Source organism: Nicotiana tabacum, chromosome 8, assembly GCF_000715075.1.
Source record: "Nicotiana tabacum cultivar K326 chromosome 8, ASM71507v2, whole genome shotgun sequence".
NCBI lineage: Eukaryota > Viridiplantae > Streptophyta > Magnoliopsida > Solanales > Solanaceae > Nicotiana > Nicotiana tabacum.
The window spans coordinates 81,339,790-81,360,990 of NC_134087.1; the positions used below are offsets into that span (position 1 = coordinate 81,339,790).

At 43.6% G+C, this 21,201-nt stretch overlaps 1 long non-coding RNA gene across 1 annotated transcript; it reads right to left on the reverse strand.

Annotated features, from left to right (window-relative positions):
- Window positions 1–7,662: 7,662 nt before the first annotated feature.
- LOC142162749 (uncharacterized) lies at window positions 7,663–20,861 on the reverse strand. Its single transcript, XR_012694106.1, has 3 exons — window positions 20,478–20,861; window positions 17,248–17,315; window positions 7,663–7,986 (listed from the first exon to the last, which is right to left on the reverse strand). It is a non-coding gene; the product is annotated as an uncharacterized LOC142162749 (long non-coding RNA).
- Between the last annotated feature and the right edge of the window lie 340 nt (window positions 20,862–21,201).

Genomic DNA, 21,201 nt, shown 5'->3' on the forward strand with positions numbered 1-21,201 from the left:
AACTCTGGCGCGGTTGACGTCGCCTTTGAGGTACTCCAAGGCCTCCGCCTTTTTCTGCACCTGATACAACAAAAGGGGTTAGCCCTAAGGTTAGAAAGGAGTAAAGTGTGTACTATAGGAAGTTACCTGCTCCACCAAATAGCTCTCATAGTTTGAGCTCCGATACACCTCATATCGCCAATGCACCAACTCAGCCTCCTTCTCCTCGCTAAGAAGCCTAAGGGACTCGCCCTCGTTCAGGATTTTCTGGAGCCTGGCCCCTTGACGGAGCAGCTCTGGCATAAGCCCATCATAGGCCTACGCAAGGAAAACTCAATAAAGGTAGGAGGGCGTGACATACGGGAAAAAACGTGCCTAAACTCACCTCGAAGAGAAGCCGACGAACTTCCTCTAAGTCAGAACACACTCCCGTTGATCTTGCCTCTCTGGCCCCAGGAGAACCAACCTCAGGCAGAGCACATTCACTCGGAGGAACCATCGGCCAGGAATCTGATACTCCGGGAACATCAGGCTCGGACGATGCCCTCTCTTCAAAGATATAGTCCCGCCCAGCGCCACTAAAAGCTCCATCACACCGCGGGTGCCGATCCACCTTATCGCCATCACCCCTCGGCTCGGAGGCCGACGACTCCTTCCCCTCTTCGGAAGAACACTGCCTCACCCCAAGGAACCGCCTGATGTCTGTGAATGGTGAATAAAGTACAAATAAAAGGGGAAAATGTTACCCCGAATATACGAAGGCCAAGGAAAAGGCAACATATGCACATACCTTGGTATTTCACTCCCCATATGGTGCGAAATACAGCTCTCCACCTGCGCTCGTCGCAGGTCAAATGGGTCACCAGCCTCCGAACCCAGTCGAGAAAGTCAAGAACTTCGCCCGGCATCCACGAAGTTGCTGCAACAAGGGAGACAATATTATTACTCAACTGATTTTTCCTATAAGGAAAAAACTGAAAAAGCACCAGATGCCCCACTCACATGCATGATTCCACCTTTCGGGAAGATGAAAAAGCCTCACAGGGATAATGTCAGCCGTCCGAACCTAGATAAACCAGCTAGCCTACTCTCGATCTCCATCTTCTTCGTCATCAACAACAAAGGGAATGGACGAACTACACCTAAGAGTTAGCAGGCCTCGATGATAAAAGGGTCGGTATAGCCTAACGAGGTGATCAAGCGTGAACTCGAGCTCAGCCTTCTCCGCAAAGAACCTCATAATCAACACCACTCGCCAAAATGATGGATGTATCTGTGCCAGAGTAACCCGATACTTTAGGCAAAAATCAAGCACAACTCTATCAGGGCGGCCAAATGCAAAAGGGTATAGGTGTATGCAGAAGAAACCATTAGTGGAGTCCGTAATACTCTCATCTAGGGAAAGCACCTGCAGTATTATCCCCTCGCTCCACCCGCAGTATCTCCTCACTATCTCCAGATGTTCGTCCTTTACCGAAGCAACAATCTTCGGAACGAACCCCAACAGATCCTGGGTGCCAGGAGCAGCACTCTCTACTTCCTGACAAGCCGGCCTAGAAGTGCTCACCATGACTGTGGTAAAACTAACAGATCAAAGCAAGAACGTGCACCAATGTTTTTTGCACCTAAAGAAATGGGTAACCCTATGCCAAATGGGAAGGGCAGCTATAAAAAATAGTGTGGTTTTGCGAAGAAGTCAAAGCTGCCCCACATATATGCAAGGAGCAGCGACGACTCGCTTACCCGAGGAGAGCCTTGGGAAGCCGACAACCTCGATACGGATTGACGAGTCGGCACCCAATCTAGGAAGCATCCTTCAACGAGAAGTCAAGATTCGAGTACTATCTCCAAACCTGAGATAACATTCTATCTCAGGAATCCCCGACCCAAAGAAGCTGGACTTCGGGAAGCTTTCGACGCCATCGCTCGACGCGAGACATGTACCTGGTCTCATGATTCCCCCCTCTTGAAAGAGAGGGATAAACACGGGAATCTCCAATCACGAAAGCTCCACGAGGGTCCTAGGCAGAGCCTGAGTACAGACAACTCCTCAGTAGAATTCTATCCTATATGTTTTAAAGGGGCTATCTACATCAGGATCAAAAGGGACCCCCGCGTACCCGAAGCTGACCTTCATTCAGGATATCATTCCTGAAGATTTCAAGATTTGAGTCATAATCTCCATACAACTCGGAGGGCCTCGATAGCCCGGGCCTATCAGATCAATCTAGGATTGGTCCAAAGTACGACGACGGGTTAGAAAGAGAGCCGCGCCAATCAGCAAAAAAAAAAAGAATGCCACCGCCCAAGTCGTATATCAGCAGTCAGAAAATACAAGAAGGTATTCAAAGGGCCTCGAAGGGTATGAAAGCATACAAATGTGAGGAAAACAGAAGTCAGTAAAGTATATTCTTATTCATAAAATTTGCGTACAAGCAGCCCTCGAGGGGTCATTACATACAATTACAAAAGCCTACAGAGGATCTCTACGCCTAAAGGAAGAGACGGGGAGATGCACATGCAAGGTGAAAAGCCCGAAGATCGTCCCACCTTCAAAGGTCCACAATATGTGCCTCCGGATGCGCATACTCGAAAGTTTCATCCCAACCTTCCACACTGATATCCCCAAGGGGCAAGGTGAGTGGCAGGGAAGGATGAAAAATGCCAAAGCTCTCCGAAGCTCGAGGACCCTATTTAGCCAAGGGAACCTGAGAGAGACAATGCACCGAACAATCCTCGGTCCCGCTTGCACAGCTACTTAGATTCCACTTCATGGAACGTCTAGCCGTGCAAACCCCAAACTCGGAGCTGAACACTACGTCGAGCCGAGGTATGAAGGTGAGCATGGTTGTATAGTCCGAGCCCCCTTTTGAGCAGCGATGCATAATTCGAACGGATGTCTACATGAGGAGGAAACCGACTCCCCATCCATCATCACCTCGGCCCAACAGCAGCAGCCACAGTGAACATATTAATAGCCAAAAGAGACAACATTATTACTAAACTGATTTTTGCTATACGGCAAAACCTGAAAAAGCGGCAGATGCCCCACTCACGTGCATGATTCCACCTTTTGGGAAATGGAAAAAGCCCCGCAGGGATAATGTCAGCCATTCGGACCCCGATAAACCAGCTGGCCCACTCTCGATCTCCATCTTCTTCATCGTCAACAACAAAGGGCATGGACGAACGACACCTTATAGTTAGCAGGCCTCGATGATAAAAGGGCTGGTATAGCCTAATGAGGTTATCAAGCATGAACTCAAGCTCAGCCTTCTCCGCAAAGAACCTCATAATCAACACCACTCGCCACAATTATGGATGTATCTATGCCAGAGTAACCCGATACTTTAGGCAAAAATCAAGCACAACTCTATCAGGGGGGCCAAATGCAAAAAGGTATAGGTGTACGCTCAAGAATCTATCAGTGGAGTCCGTAATACTCTCATCTGGGGAAAGCACCTGAAGTATTATCCCCTCGCTCCACCCGCAGTATCTCCTCACTATCTCCAGATGTTCCTCCTTTACCAAAGCAACGGTCTTCGGAACGAACCCTAACAGATCCTGGGCACCAGGAGCAGCACTCTCTACTTCCTGACAGGCCGTCCTAGAAGTGCTCACCATAACTGTGGTAAAACTAAAAGATCAAAGCAAGAACGTGCACCAATGTTTTTTTGCACCTGAAGAAATGGGGAACCCTATGCCAAAGCGGAAGGGCAGCTATACAAAATAGTGTGGTTTTGCGAAGAAGCCGAAGCTGCCCCACATATATGCAAGGAGCAGCGACGACTCGCCTACCCGAGGCGAGTCTCGGGAAGTCAACAACCTCGATACGGATCGACGGGTCAGCACCCAATCCAGGAAGCATCCTTCAACGAGAAGTCAAGATTCGAGGAGCCGTCCATACTATCTCCAAACCTGAGATAACATTCTATCTCAGGGATCCCCGACCCAAAGAAGCTGGACTTCGGGAAGCTTTCAACACCATCGCTCGACGCGAGACAGGTACCTGGTCTCATGATTCCCCCCTCTTGAAAGAGAGGAATAAGCACGGGAAGCTCCAATCACGAAAGCTCCACGAGGGTCCGAGGCAGAGCCTGAGTACAGACAACTCCTCAGTAGAATTCTATCATATATGTTTTAAAGGGGCTATCTACATCAGGATCAAAAGGGACCCCCGTGTATCCGAAGTTGACCTTCATTCAGGATAACGTTCCCGAAGATTTCGGGATTTGACGTATAATCTCCATACAACTCGGAGGGCCTCGATAGCCCGGGCCTATCAGATCAATCTAGGATTTGTCCAAAGTACGACGACGGGTTTGAAAGAGAGCCGCGCCAATCAGTAAAAGATCGAAAAGAATGCCCGCGCCCAAGTCAGATATCAGCAGTCAGAAAATAAAAGAAGGTATTCAAAGGGCCTCGAAGGGTATGAAAGCATACAATTGTGCGGAAAACAAAAGTCAGTAAAGTATATTCTTATTCATAAAATTTGCGTACAAGCAGCCCTCGTTACATACAATTACAAAAGCCTACAGAGGATCTGTACGCCTAAAGGAAGAGACGAAGAGATGCACATTCAAGGTGAAAGCCCGAAGATCGGCCCACCTTCAAAGGTCCACAACATGTGCCTCTGGATGCGCATACTCGAAAGTTTCATCCCAACCTTCCACACTGATATCCCCAAGGGGCAAGGTGAGTGGCAGGGAGGGATGAAAAAATGCCAAAGCTCTCCGAAGATCGAGGACCCTATTTAGCCAAGGGAACCTGAGAGAGACAACGGACCAAACAATCCTCGGTCCCGCTTGAACAACTACTTAGAGTCCACTTCATGGAACGTCTAGTTGTGCAAGCCCCCAACTCGGAGTAAAACACTACACCGAGCCGGGGTATGAAGGTGAGCAGCGTTGTATAGTCCGAGCCCCCTTTTGAGCAGCAGTGCATAATTCGAACGGATGTCTACATGAGGAGGAAATCGACTCCCCATCCATCATCACCTCGGCCCAACAGCAGCAACCACAGTGAACATATTAATAGCCACAGCAGTAGTGACGCAGAATGGTTATGCTCGACAAAGGGAAGCCCCGGCAGAAGGCCACAACACAGTCTAAGGAAACTCCTCCAAACGGCCTTAAGGTCATGAGCCCTGTCATGATGTTCAAGGGTGAAAGAAGGTGATAAGAAGAAATAGGCAAGCAAACCAATGGAGGCACCGGGATAGGAAAAGCAAAGCCAAGGCACCCCCATTTATAGGGGATTACGACATGGTCATCTAGGCTTTGGAAGACTGACCGACGGGCGCAGTTAATGCATCCATGGAAAACCAAACCCGCGGCGGTACCTTCACCTTGGGAAGCGAGAATCAGGAGTACAATGAATGAAGTCGAAAAGCACGAGCTCGTGGATGTCCGGTTGCCACAAAGCTCATGCCAGGAGTCGCATCATTGATGGCATCACCGAAGAAGCTCGAGGAGTCGAGTGTCAGAATCATTTCCCATCACTACATTATGGGAAACGCGGAGACTATCTGTACGCGGCAAAATCAGAAGACTTGATTTCTCGCTGTCGAGTCATTCCGGAAGCATGCCTCGGGGCTCCGAGGAAGGGAGGCCACGACCGAGTTCCTGACCTCGGGGCTCGACGAGGCCCGACTCAAAAGAAACGGAGACAGAATCCGGACAGAGGTGGAAGCTCCCAAGGCACACGACTAAGTCTGATAGGGCCGACCTATCCAGAGCCTATGTTAAGGCATCACGTCAAGCCATCCCATCTCCATACTTTGCAATTTATCTCCACATACTTGTAACCCAGTCCTCCCTCCTATATAAAAGGGACTCACCCTACCTTGTAAGGGACTGAGGTTGCTCCATTTCTCCACAAGTACAATAATCTCTCTCTCTCTCTCTCTCTCTTTTTTCTTTCTAACTTGTTCGTTCTCACTGGCCCGAGGCCACCTCGATATTCATCGTTTTCTTACTCGTTCTTCATCGTATGCCTTAATATTGGCCACAAAGAGCCTTGTTTAATTATACATTCAACTGTTATCCCATCCCCGACTGTCCCCGATAGCTCGAGCTCGACCCCGACGTCGACCCCGAGGTCCTTCATCGATCAGACCTATACCCGGGCAGCAGGCCCTATGGTTCTATTACTATCTCGCTTTAGATTGCTTTTCATCATTAGATTCCATATCATTAGCACCAACTGCTCTAACAACTAGCTCGGGAATAGATCACGTATTTTTAGAATCTCATTTACAAATTTAATTATTGTTACCATTTTTCACGGTAAACAACTATCATAGGGGAGAGAGTACTCTTGGCGTTGGTAATCAAGACATTGACGACTGCAGCTACCCGCAGATCCATATTCCCATCCTTTCGGGGAAACACCAGGAGACCTAAGAAAGCTACCATGAAAGCGAAACGCCTATGCTCATCCCATTTTGCTCGGTTCCCTTTGCTACAAACCCTACTTTCTGGGTTGTCAAATCCTCCTGCATGCCGGTACCTCTGGTATATGAAGCGTAGAGTGGAAAAACCGACCACCAAATCTGTTTACTGGACCCCCTGCTTTTCTTTAGCAAATCCATGAACTTGTGAGGGGTAATGGCCCTTGGAATGACCAGGTACTTATGTCTTGGACCTTCAGTACTTCCCATATAACTTGCGAACTCTTCCAAGGTGGGTGTGAGTTCAAAATCTGAGAAGAAATATGAGAAACGTAAGACGTTGTGAGCTGGGTCCCAAAATATTACAAGTGCCCTTATTATGTCTCCTCTAGGCTTGATCTTCATCAATCCGGTGAGCCCTCCCAAATAAAGGTTGATCACATCTCGTCCTTTTTTACCCAAATCTTCCCACCACATGAGCAGATCCAATGGAATCATGGACATGACCTTCATTGATAAATTATAACTCGTGCTCATTCTGCACATTTAGATTAAGGCGATTGGTTTAAAGACAAAGTCAATCTTATTTGAAAACTGACAAAAGGTTATTTTTTGCAAAAAGAATTAAATAAATCAGGGCTACTTTTGCGAATACGGCCTTTAATTGCTTCGGAATGGAAGTTCTTAGGGTTGTATTCGCTAATGGCCAAAATTAACAAAGAAACCGTCGGTGGATTTTTTTGCAAAGCAACCTTTCGGCGTCCCGCTGGGACATTCGGCTATTTAGACAAAATGGCATCACCCACTTTATTTACGACAAAATGACAACACTACATATGTTTTTTTTCAAAATTTTCAAAAAGCGGGGCTGAACCCGATGAGGGTTGCCTACGTATCCCACGTCCGGTGAGAATCAAACCCGCGTAGTTCGGCCAGTTTTGACATGAAAAGGAAAAAAAACAAAAACCATTTTGGACTAACTCTTCTCTTTTAATGAAACTCTTCTTTTTTTCAAGGAATCTTTTTCTTCTCTTTTTTTTTTCAAATATTCGGCAGAGTTTCGGGACATTTTGGGCACCATTTTTGGGAAATGGGTGAAATTCTCTCTCATACATCAACTTGGTATTTCCTTTGGTTTTCCTTACTTAATCTAGAAGCCAGTAAATATGCAATCCAAAAAAAATTAAATGCATAGGTAGCACATAAAATGCATCAGGTTGGTCTTTGTCACGACCCCAAATACCTGGTCGTAATGGCGTCTATCACAATACTAGGCAAGCCAACCCAAACCATTAACTACAACAATTTACTTTTATAAAACCATTTTCTAACACAAGTTTAAATACCAAATTTCCAAAATAAGCACATAAAACATAATTACATATGCGGAAGTCAAATAAACATGAAAACTACACAGCCCCAAACATCTGGTGTCACGAGTCTAGAGCCTCTACTACATAACTGACTGTCTGATACAACAAAAGTCTATAAAAATGCGGAAAAGAACAAGATAAGAAGGAGAAAACAGGGTTGTGGACGCCATGCAGCTACCTTGAAATCTTCGGCAACCTCTGGATCAGCTGAGGACCCTCACTCTGCCACTCGGGCACCTGGATCTACACCAACTCAGTAAGTAACAAAAGTAAATAAGGTCTAAAAGTAGTGACGAGTAGTTAAAAATCATATAACAGAATAAACAACAGGATAACAGATCCATTTCACAGTTTAAAACCTATTTCGTCATAAAATTATCAACTTCAATTTAAAAACATAAAATCATATACTTAGCAATTTTTCCAATAGAGGATATTTATAAAAGAAGAGTGAAATCAATGAAAATATCATAACTGGGTCCCTTGGGCAAGGTATCACTCAGAACATGGCCTCTCGGGCAGCCTCTCAGCCACTCGTGACTCACTCTCAGCATTCAGGCTCATTAGTATCTCATAATAATAGAAATCATAGTAACCGCTACGGCGTGCAGCCCGATCCGTATCTTATAGTCGACTATGCTCACTGGGGGTGTACAGACTCCGGAGGGGCTCCTACAACCCAAGCATCATATCGTTGCGGCGCGCAGCCCGATCCAATACATATCGCTGAGGCGCATAGCCCGATCCAATAAATATATCGCTACGACGTGTAGCCCGATCCAATATATATATCGTTGTGGCGTGCAGCCCGATCCATAATATATACATATAATATCCTCACTATTAACCTCGCAGCCTCTCGAGCACAACAATAGAAATTAGGGAACTCAGCCCAAACAGTCCTCACAATTAGAAGTAGGGTGATAAAACCAGTTTTAAAAAATTAAATAGGTAAAACATGACTGAGGATATGCTTCCAACAAGAAAAGTAAGGAAAAACAGTAAAAATGCCCCTAAGAGTCTCAACAGGTCGGCACAAGGTCCCAAACATGGCATACAGCCCATAATACAAAAAAAACATACACGGCTCAATAGTCGTTATGGGATAAACCAAGTCACGATCCCTATCGATGCACGCCCACACGCTCGTCATCTAGAATGTGCATCACCACATTTATCAAAACAAGTCAAATACCGGGGTTTGTACCCTCAGTTACAGATTTACAATGGCTACTTACCTCAAACTGGTGAAAATACTACTCTGCGACGCCTTTGCCCCTCGAATAGGCCTCAACTCACGTCGAATCTATCCAAAATCAGAATCATGGCGTTAAAATATGCTAAGGGAACGAAGCTCAAGCGAAAACAATCAAATAATACCAAAATTCCGAAATTGGCCAAACCCGACCCCCGGGCCCACGTCTCGAAACTCGATAAAAATTACATCAACAAAATCCTTATCCTCCCACGAGTCCATACATACCAAGAACACTCAAATTGGAGTCCAAATGTCCCCTCAAATTCTCATTTAAAGTCTCTTAATCTTAAGCCTTAATTCCTCAATTTAGGCTTAGATTCTATGATTTATTATGTAGATTTCATAATAGAATCGAGCTTTAAGTCCAAAATTCTTACCTCCAAGTGGTTCCCCTTGAATCACTCTTCAATATCCTTCAATTAGCTCCAAAAACAACCTACAATTGAAGAAATAAACCCCACATTCGCGGACAAGACGTCCTTTTAAACCTTCTGCCCAGGCCTAAAAATCCTTCTTTGAGAGCGCGGTCAAAGCCTCACATTCGCGAAGCACAAAAATAACCTTGACCAAATTCTTCTTTCGCGATCGCGATCGTGAACACGATGCTTTACTCACATAGGCCTTCGCGATCGTGTTCCACCTATCGCGAACGTGATGCATTAAATCCACTGAAGCTCAACCGCTCATTTTTTTCTACGCGAATGCGACACTACCCCGCGAACGCGATGCACAAACACTTAGCCCTTCGCGAATGCATAGCCATCCTTGCAAATGCGAAGGCCTAAATTCCACCTTCCTCAACTGACTCTCCGCGAACGCGAGGGTCCACTCGCGAACGCGAAGAGTAAAATACCTGCAACAGCTGAACAGAAATCTGCAACTTTTCTTTAACTCAAAATGGTCCGTTCAACCCTCCAAAACTGACCCGGGGCCCCCGGGACCTCAACCAAAGGCACCAACATATCCCAAAACCTTATTCAAACTTGTACCAATCTTCAAAACAACTCCAACAATATCAAATCGACCAAAACACATCGGATTTAAGCATAATTTTCCAAAAACTTCTAAATTCCGCTTTTGATCAAAAACCCAACCAAACCACGTTCGAATGACCTGAAATTTTGCACACACGTTCCAAATGACATAACGGAACTACTACAACTCTCGGAATTCCATTCCGACTCTTATATCAAAATATCACCTATCAACTGGAAATCGCCAAAAATCCGATTTCGCCAATTCAAGCCTAAATCTACTCCGAACCTCCAAAATTCATTCCAGTCACACTCCAAAGTAACAAATCACCTCCCGAAGCTAACCAAACCATCGGAACTCACATTCGGTCCCTTTAACACACAAGTTAACATCCAGTTGACTTTTCCAACTTATACTCACTCTAAACAGACTAAGTGTCTCAAACCTTACCAAATCCTTTCCAAACTCGATCCGACCAACCTGGTACCACATAACATGGATAAACAAAGCATAAAGAAGAAGAAATGGGGGAAACAAAGTGGTAACTCATGAGAGGACTGGTAGGGTCGTCACATCCTCCCCAACTTAAACAAACGTTCGTCCTCGAACGAGTCAAAAAACATACATGAAGCCTCAAACAGGTGAGGATATTTGTTCTACATCTCCCACTCGGTCTCCCAGGTAGCCTCATCCATGGGTTGACCTCTCCACTGCACTTTTACTAAAGCTATATCCTTTGACCTTAACTTTCGAACTTGACGACCCAAAATAGCTACTGGCTCCACATCATAGGTCAAATCATCATCCAACTGGACCGTGCTAAAATCCATAACATGAGACGGATCCCCAATATACTTTCGGAGCATAGAAACATGAAATATCGGATGCACACTCGACAAGCTAGGTGGCAAAGCAAGCTCATAAGCCACTTCCCCAATCCTTCGAAGCACCTCAAAGGCCCAATGAATCAAAGACTCAATTTCCCTTTCTTCCCAATCTCATAACACCCTTCATGGGTGAAACATTCAACAGAACCTTCTCGCCAACCATGTAGGACACATCTCGAACCTTCCTATCAGCATAACTCTTTTGCATCGACTGTGCGGTACGAAGCCTCTCCCGAATTACCTTCACCTTTTCTAAAGCATCCTGCACCATGTCTGTCCCAAATAGCCTAGCCTTACCGGGCTCGAACCAACCAGCTGGAGATCTACACCGCCTCCCATACAAAGTCTCATACGGAGCCATCTGAATACTCAACTGGTAGCTGTTGTTATAAGTAAACTCAGCAAGTGGTAGAAACTGATCCCATGAACTCCGAAATAAATGACACAAGCACGCAACATGTTCTCCAATATCTGAATGGTGTGCTCGTACTGTCCGTCCGTCTGAGGGTGAAAAATTGTGCTCAACTCAACTTGAGTACCCAACTCTCACTGCACAGACCTCCAAAACTACGATGTGAACTGAGTGCCCCTATCTGAAATGATGGAAACTGGGACACCATGCAACCAAACAATCTCCTGAATATAGATCTCTGCCAACCGCTCTGAAGAATAAGTAGTACACACAGGAATGAAGTGCGCGGACTTGGTCAGGGGATCCACAATCACCCAAATAGCATCGAACTTCCTCATAGTCTGTGGAAGTCCAACAACAAAGTCCATAGTGATCCTCTCCCACTTCCACTTGGGAATATCCATCTGCTAAAGCAAGCCACCCAGTATCTGATGCTCATATTTCACCTGCTGACAATTGAGACACCGAGCTACAAATCCCACAATGTATTTCTTCATTTTTCTCCACCAATAATGCTACCTTAAATCCTGATACATCTTCGCAAAACCCGATTGAATGGAATACCACGAGCTATGGGCCTCCTCCAGAATCAACTCCCGAAGCTCATCTATATTGGTCATACAAATCCGGCCCTGCATCCTCAACACCCCATCATCACCAATAGTCACATCTCTGGCATAATCATGCTGAACTCTGTCCATAAGGACAAGAAAATATGGATCATCATACTGGCGCTCTCTAATGCGATCATATAAAGAAGACCGAGAAACCACACAAGCCAATACATGACTAGGCTCCAAAATATCTAACCTCACAAACCGATTGGCCAAGGCCTAAACATCAACTGCAAGAGGTCTCTCCCCAACTGGAATATATGCCAAACTCCCCATACTTACCGCCTTTCGGCTCAAAGCATCGACCACCACATTGGCCTTCCCTGGATGGTACAATATAGTGATATCATAATCCTTAAGCAACTCCAACCACCTCCGCTGCCTCAAATTGAGATGTTTCTGCTTGAACAAGTGCTGAAGGCTACGATGATCAGTAAACACCTCCCAAGACACACCATACAAGTAATGCCTCTAAATTTTCAATGCGTGAACTATGGCAGCCAACTCCAAATCATGAACGGGTAGTTCTTCTCATGAGGATTCAACTGATGAGAAACATAAGCCATAACTCTACCCTCCTGCATCAATACACAACCAATGCCAACTTTCGAAGCATCACAATACACGGTATATGAACCTGAAGCTGATGGGAAAACTAACACTAGAGCTATGGTCAAAACTATCTTGAGCTTCTGAAAGCTCTCATCACACTCGTCCGACCATACAAATGAAGCACCCTTCTGAGTCAACTTAGTCAAGGGTAATGTGATAGATGATAATCCTTGAACAAACCGGCGATAATAATCCGCCAAACCAAGAAAGCTGTGAATCTCTATGGCTGAGGACGGTCTGAGCCAACTCTGAACTGTCTCTATCATCTTTGGATAAACCTGAATACCCTCACTGGACACCACGTGTCCCAAGAATGCCACTGAACTGATCCAAAACTCACACATGGACAATTTTGCATAAAGCTTCTCCTCCCTCAATCTCTGCAACACAACTCTCAAATGCCCCGCGTGCTCCTACTAACTACGCGAATACACCAAATTATCATCAATGAAGACTATGACAAACGAATCAAGATAAGGTCGGAACACGTTGTTCATCAAATGCATGAATGTTGCTGGGGCATTGGTCAGCCCAAATGACATCACCAATAACTCATAATGACTATATCGGGTCCTGAAAGTTGTCTTAAGAATATCCGAGTCCCTGATCTTCAACTGGTGATAACATGAACGGAGATCAATCTTGGAGAACAAACTCGCGCCCTGAAGCTGGTCGAATAAATCATCAATGCAAGCCAAAGAATACTTGTTCTTAATTTTTACTTTGTTCAATTGCCTAGAATCAATGCACATCCTCATAGTGTCATTCTTCTTCTTCACAAATAGAACCGGCACACCCTAAGGTGACACACTAGGCCGAATGAACCCTTTGTCAAGGAGTTCCTAAAGCTGCTCTTTTAATTCCTTCAACTCCGCTGGTGTCATACGATACGGCGGAATAGAAATGGGTTGAGTGCCCGGCGCCAGGTCAATACCAAAATCAATATCCCTGTGCGGTGGCATGCCCGAGATATTTGCATGAAACACATCGGGAAAATCCCTCACAACTGGAACAGAATCAATACTGGAAGTCTCAGCTCCGACATCCCTCATAAAGGTTAGATACGAAAGACAGCCCTTCACAACCATACACTGAGCCTTCAAGAATGAGAGATCACTCTACTGGGAACATAATCAGTCAAGCCTCGCCACTCAATCCGTGGCATACCCGGTATAGCCAATGTGACTGTCTTGGCATGATAGTCCAGAATAGCACAACATGGATATAACTAGTCCATGACCAAAATGATATCGAAATCTACCATACACAATTATAAAAGATCCACTCGGATCTATAGACCCCCAATAGTCACCACACATGATCGATACACATGGTCTACAACAACGGTATCGCCCACTAGAGTAAATACATGAACATGTGAAATAAGAGACTCATGGGGCGTATCCAGATAACGGGAAAAGTATGATGACAAATAAGAAAAGGTAGAATCGGGATAAAATAATACAGAGGCATATTTGTGGCAGACTGAAACAATACCTGAAATCACGACACCTAAAGCAGCAACATCTGGTCTACCTAGGAAGGCATAGAAACGAGCCTGACCACTACTTGATCGACCTCCCCCTCTAGGGCGACCCCTAGTTGACTGACCTCCACCCCTAGCTGGCTGGGCAGGTGGTGAAGTAACTGGAGCACAAGTTGAGGGCTGACCCCTCTGCTGAGACTGACCATCATGAAGACAAGGAACTGCCTCCTCATATGCCTAAACTCTCCACAATCATAACAACACCCCGGTGCTGGAGATGGGGACTGAAGGGAACTCCTGGCACCGGGATGACCAGTAGAAGGACCTGGCATGGAAGAACCCTGCACTGATGGAGCACGGGACGAACTCTGGGCTGGAAGGGCACTGAGTGATGAGTGGCGCTGATGAGAATTGTGAGAACCATGACCTGATAATGCCCTATGATAACTTGGATGAGCTGAATGAGCCTGTCTGAATGGGTGACCTCTGCCCTGCTGGAACTGGCCCCTCGAAGGAGCACCACTAAAGCTACCAGATCCCTGAGGCCTCTTGGCCTCCCTCTCCTCTCGCTCCTGGCGGCGAACCGACTCAATATCACGGATGATGTCAACAACCTCCTTAAAAGTAGAACCTGTCCCCCTCTCCCTAGTCATGAGAATCTGAAGCTGATATATGAGACCATCAAGAAACCTCATAATGCTCTCTCTACCAGTCGGAACCAACCTGACCGCATGATGAGCTAACTCAGAAAATCGTATCTCATATTGTGTCACAGTCAGCTATCCCTGATGCAACTACCCAAACTGCCTGCGCAACTCCTCTCGGCGAGACTGTGGCACATACTTCTCCAGAAAGAGAACAGAGAACTGCTGCCAAGTAAGGGGCGTTGCACCAACAGTCCTACACCTCTCATACGCCTCTCACCAAGTGAAGGCAGCCCCATAAAACTGAAAGGTGGTAAAAGCTACACTACTGGTCTCTAGAATCTCCGTTGTACGACGCGTCCTCTAGCATTTCTCTAAGAAACCCTAGGCATCTTCGCACTCTACACTGCTAAAAATCAGAGGCTTGAGTCTACCAAACCTCTTTAGTCGATGCAGCTTGTCGTCCGGCATAACTTGTACCACAAACTCCTGAACTGGTGCAACCGACTAGGCTGGAGGTGCCCCCGGTGTCTGGAGTCCCTGCACAACCTGCTCAGGTGTGCAAGAAACGAGAGTCTGGGTGCCTCCCCCGACCTGAGAAGTAGTTGCGGCCATAGTAACTGAGACCGCCTAATCCAAACCGGTACACACTGATAAGATCTAAGCTAAAGCCTCCTGAAGGCATGGAATCACAACAGGCACAGCAGGTGCCTGAACTGGTGCTGCTGTAGCATATATAACTGGGACCTGATCCTGAACTGGGGCAGTTAGTGGATCTACATGTGCTGCCCTAGCTGCTATGCCCCTACTACGGCCTCGACCGTGTCCTCGGCCTCTGGTGGCCCCAACTGGTGGAACTGGTGGTCGTCCACCCTGCCCGGTAGCATGTGTCCTCACCATCTGTGAGAGAATGGAATAATAGAAGTTTAGTATTCGGATCAACAAGTTCGCATGACAAGAATTTCAAGAATATGAAGTTTTTTTCCTAAAGGTTCTGCAACCTCTCGAGGATAAATATAGACGTCTCCATACCGATCCGCGAGACTATACTAAACCAGCTCATGACTCGCGAGACCTATGTAACCTAGGCTCTGATACCAACTTGTCACGACCCTAAAAACCCAGTCGTGATGGCGCCTATCACATTACTAGGAAAGCCAACCCAAACCATTAACTACAATAATTTCCTTTTCTAACACAGGTTTAAATACCAAATATCCAAAATAAGCATTTAAAACATAATTACATATGCGGAAGTCAAATAAACATGAAAACTACACAGCCCCAAACATCTGGTGTCATGAGTCTATAGCCTCTACTACATAACTGACTGTCTGATACAATAAAAGTCTTGAAAGATGCAGAAAAGAACAAGATAAGAAGGAGAAAACAGGGTTGCGGACACCATGCAGCTACCTTGAAATCTCCGGCAACCTATGGATTAACTGAGGACCCTCACTCTACCACTCAGACACCTGGATCTGCACACAAGGTGCAAGGAGTAACGTGAGTACCCCAACTCAGCAAGTAACTAAAGTAAATAAGGTCTGAAAGCGGTGACAAGCAGTTAGAAATCATATAACTGAATAAACGATAGGATAACAGATCCATTTCACAGTTTACAACCCGTTTCATCATAAAAATTATTAACTTTAGTTTAAAAACTTAAAATAATATAATTAGCAATATTTCCAACAGAGGCTATTTTTAAAAGAAGAGTGAAATCAGTAAAAATATCATAATTGGGCCCCTCGGGCAAGGTATCACTCAGAACATGGTCTCTCGGGCAGCCTCTCAGCCACTCGTGACTCACTGTTGTCACTCAGTACTCACTCTCAGCACTCAGGCTCATTAGTATCTCATAATAATAGAAACCATAGTAACCATTGCGGCGTGAAGCCCGATCCTTAATTTATTATCGACTATGCTCAGTGGGGGTGTACAGACTCCGGAAGGGTTCCTACAGCCCAAGCGTCATATCGCTGCGGCACGCAGCCCGATCCAATATATATCATTGTGGCGTGCTGCCCGATCTAATATATATATATATATATATATATATATATATATATATATATCGTTGCGGCGTGCAGCCCGATCCATATAAGTATTGATGCAGCGTGTAGACCGATCCATAATATATACATATAATATCCTCACTATTAGGTTCTCAACCCCTCTCAGTCATTAACCGCGCAGCCTCTCGGGCACAACAATAGAAATTAAGGAACTCAGCCCAAACAGTCCTCATAATTAGAAGTAGAGTAATAAAACCAATTTTAAACATTTAAACAGGTAAAACATGACCGAGGATATGCTTTCAACAAGTAAAGTGAGGAAAACAGTAAAAATGCCCCTAAGGGTCTCAACAGGTCGGCACAGGCCCCAAACATAGCATACAGCCCATAATACAGTATAAATGATTAAAGTACGGAATATCTTAAGGATTCAAATCAAATACGCGGCTCAATAGTCGCTACGGAACGGACCAAGTCACAATCCCTATTGGTGCATGCCCACACGCTCGTCAGCTAGCATGTGCGTCACCGCATTTATCAAAACAAGTCAAATACCAGGGTTTATACCATCAGTTCCAGATTTACAATGGTTACTTACCTCAAATCGATGAAAATACTACTCCGCGATAGCTTTGCCCCTTGAATCGGACTCCACTCGCATCGAATCTATCCAAAATCAGAATCACGGCGTCAAAATATGCTAAGGGAAAGAAGCCCAAGCGAAAACAATCAAATAATACCAAAATTCCCGAAATTTTCCAAACCCGAGCCCCGGGCCAACGTCTCGAAACTCGATAAAAACCACATCAACGGAATCCTTATCCTCCCACAAGTCCATACATACCAAGAACACTGAAATCGGAGTCTAAATGGCCCCTCAAATTCTTATTTAAAGTCTCTTAATCTCAAGCCCTAATTCCTCAATTTTAGGCATAGATTCTATGATTTATTAGGTAGATTTCACAATAGAATCGAGTTTTAAATCCAAAATTCTAATCTCCAAGTGATTCCCCTTGAATCCCTCTTCAATCTCCTTCAATTAGATCCAAAAACGACCAACAATGGAAGTAATAAATCTCACATTCGCGGACAAGGCGACCTTTTAAACCTTCTGCCCACACCTAAAAATCCTTCTTCGCAAACGCGGTCAAAGCCTTGCATTCGCGAAGCACAAAAATAACCTTGAGCAAATTCCTCTTTCGCGATCATGACCACCACATCGTGAACGCGATTCTTTACTCAGACAGGACTTCGCGATCGCGTTCCACCTATTGCGAACGCGATGAATTAAATCCACTGAAGCTCAGCCGCTCATTTTCTTCTATGCGAACGCGACTCTATTTGCTACATGTTAATTGTGGAGTACGATGTATAGGCATGGTGACGAGTATCTATACGTCGGTGTCAAGCATGCCCGTGTGTCTTGTGTTATAAATGGTTATGACTCTATTGTGGTTTATTGTGCCTCCCATGTTATTTTGATATTATAGTTCCCTTGCCGAGATGTTGTTGAGATATTATCGTTCCCTTGCCGGGATATTGTTGAGATATTATTGTTCCCTTGCCGGGATGTTTGTTTGATATTATTGTTCCCTTGCCGGGACTTCTCGTGATTATTGTAGATATGTAATTTTTGCCCTCCCCAAAATTTTATACCTTTTAGTGTTTAGATGTTGGTTTTAGGCCTAATAACGCCATTTTAAACTTTTTTTCATTTTGCTTTATTCAATTTAAGAAAATTTAAAAAAAAAACACAAAAAAGAGTCATGCTTTTAGATACTAGTTTTATTTAATTTTTTTGGTTACAAAATATAGAAAAAGCCTCCCAAACTATACATATTTATTTTAATCTAGTTTAACTTCAAGTAGGAGGCTCTATCGAGTAAATATCGGGTAATTAGTATTTTGTCCTACAATTTTTGATTTAGGTATAGTATCTAATTTTCCTATTTATTACTTTAAAAAGAAATTTATACAAATAAAAACAAAAAAATATAAAAAAAATAAAAAAAAGAAGAAAAGAACGAGACTCAATTATAGTTGGCCATGTGCAGAAACTTGGTCTTTGGGTTGATTTTTATTTTTCTTTCTTGCTTCTTATCCAAAACCATGTACATATGCACATATATTTATCCATAGAAAGAGGACGAGAATTCAAGGCATTCTTTTACATTGGTTAGGATATTGATGTGAGGGTCATAGACTAGGTGATTGGATGGCACACCTCAATTTTATTAAAGGGAAAAGCATTTAACTACGGATGTTCATATTTAAAATCAATTCGAAATTAAGTATCACAACTACGTCACGGGAACCGTACCCGTAGCTATGACGATTTATTTAATTATCGCCCCTAAAACAAACTACGGTATTGTTAATTATTCTATGGAGAAATATTCTATATGTTAGATTTAAGGGAAAAAACAAACACGAAAGAAATAAGAAATGCAGACTTGACGATTCGAAATTCAAGTATCAGAAATTAGATTGCTAAGGTTAGGTAGAGATATTTTGTTACCCTACTTTATTGATCCCTGTTGTGTTTTATTCTGCTCAAACTCACAGACAAAATAATAGTCAATTATACATATAGGGATTCACTTTAACACCTCTATCTGTACCTGGTTGGAAAGACCAATTAATTATGGACTCATTCACTTTCTTTTGATTCATTCACATAACATAACCTAGATCCTACAACATCTGAACATGATTTAGTTGTTAAGAACTAGTTGTACTCCATTTCCCATGACCCATTTCAAACAACTTAACCAAACTAAATAAAGATGATAACACAACGAACAAATAACTTTCCAAAGACACCTGGTACCAGTAAGCTTATAAACACACGTCACAAAATAAATAACAGATAGGAAAAAAAATAAAAAATGGGCTAACATTACGATACAAAAACCATGACGTCCCTTGTACCCCCCCTCCCCCATTCTCTCTGTCTGCTACAAAATTCTAACATTTAAAAATGAAAAACCAGCAATGCAAACATGGCAAAATAATATTGGAACATGCATATAAATATTTGACTGATTAAACCATGGAAGGGAACAACAACGCATATAACTCAAAGTGAACAGGTGATTTCTCTTGATTAAGAATCTAAGTGACTAAAGAAAAACTCCCTTGAAATTCATCACATGTTTGAGCCAAGTGAAAAAGGAAGAATAAGCCAACTAACACAAACCGATTTCGGACAAAATTTCCAACAGGCTACTATACTACTCCTAACAGATATAATATCGAACCAGCGGAGAATTTGAAGAAGCTAAGAATATTTTAATTAAATACTAGGCAGGTGAGCTTTTCAGAAAAAAAATAAAATAAACTATAACACACGTATTGATTTAAATAAAAAGCAAACCTACTATATAAACTTCTTATTTCAATTCTTGAGTCATTTACTATCATATTCCTCTTAAGAGTACATTCACTAAGCTTCATAGAAAGCTTTAATAATTTAATCACAGGCGGAAGCGATGACCATTCATTTCCTAATCGAGCACATGTTGTTGCTTTATTTCAAATCAGAAAACTTCATGGAAATGCTATAACAGATTCTTGTTCAAATTGCTAAAAGGAAAAACAAAAAAGAAAAACAGGAACAATCACAATGGCAAAGATGTCGATACATTAAACTCAACTAAACGGAAATGCTGCTAGGAGATATGACTTAAACAAACATACTCAACACGACGTAAACTGAGTCAAGAAGAAAATAAATAATGTTCCAAAATTACTAATGGCTTAGTCTAGACAATAATTAATTTATTCCACACATGTTCAAACAAAAGAGAGAGAAAGTTTAAAATGGACCTGTTTGGCTAAAATTCTGTAATGTTCTGCTACAAAATTTAAATTGAGAACGGCAACGCAATCGAGCAGAAATCACGAGCCAAGTCACGAACCTCGGATGGAAACTTTAATCGGCACCGGAATTCCGAACCCAAACACATACTCCAACTTAAACTTCAATCATAATCCATTCTTGAGAACCAGAAACCAAAAAAATGTTGAAATTTTGGTAATTTTTCTGATTTCTTTTGAAATGAACTAAAACTCGAACAAAATCAAACTCAAACTATATTTTTTTTATTTTTGTTTCTGAAAATGCAATCTAAACCTGAAGAATCTGAAGAAAAGGACTCAAAGAAACCTAAAACTTTTTACCTCCCCAAATCCTTTTTGAAAATCATCTTGAACCCCTTCACACAAGGAAAAATCTCACCTTATATAGACCTTCCGAAAAATTCTCGAAGCTTCAGCCCAAAACCCCCATCCGAAATTCCTTTTCAAACCCTTTCTATGAACGATTTTTGGGACAAATGGAGGGTGAGGATTGATTTTTATCCATCCACGACCCCCATTTATCCAGCAAATCGATCGAGAGGCACACAAAATCTGGAAGGAATCTTCTAATTGTCAGATACATCGTGTGGCAGGGGAAGCGCATGAGGCGAGTTTGGGTTCACTCGCCTGAATTTTGGTGAGTTTAGGAATGAATTCGGGTGAGGAAGATAGTAAATAGGGTAAGCGCGGT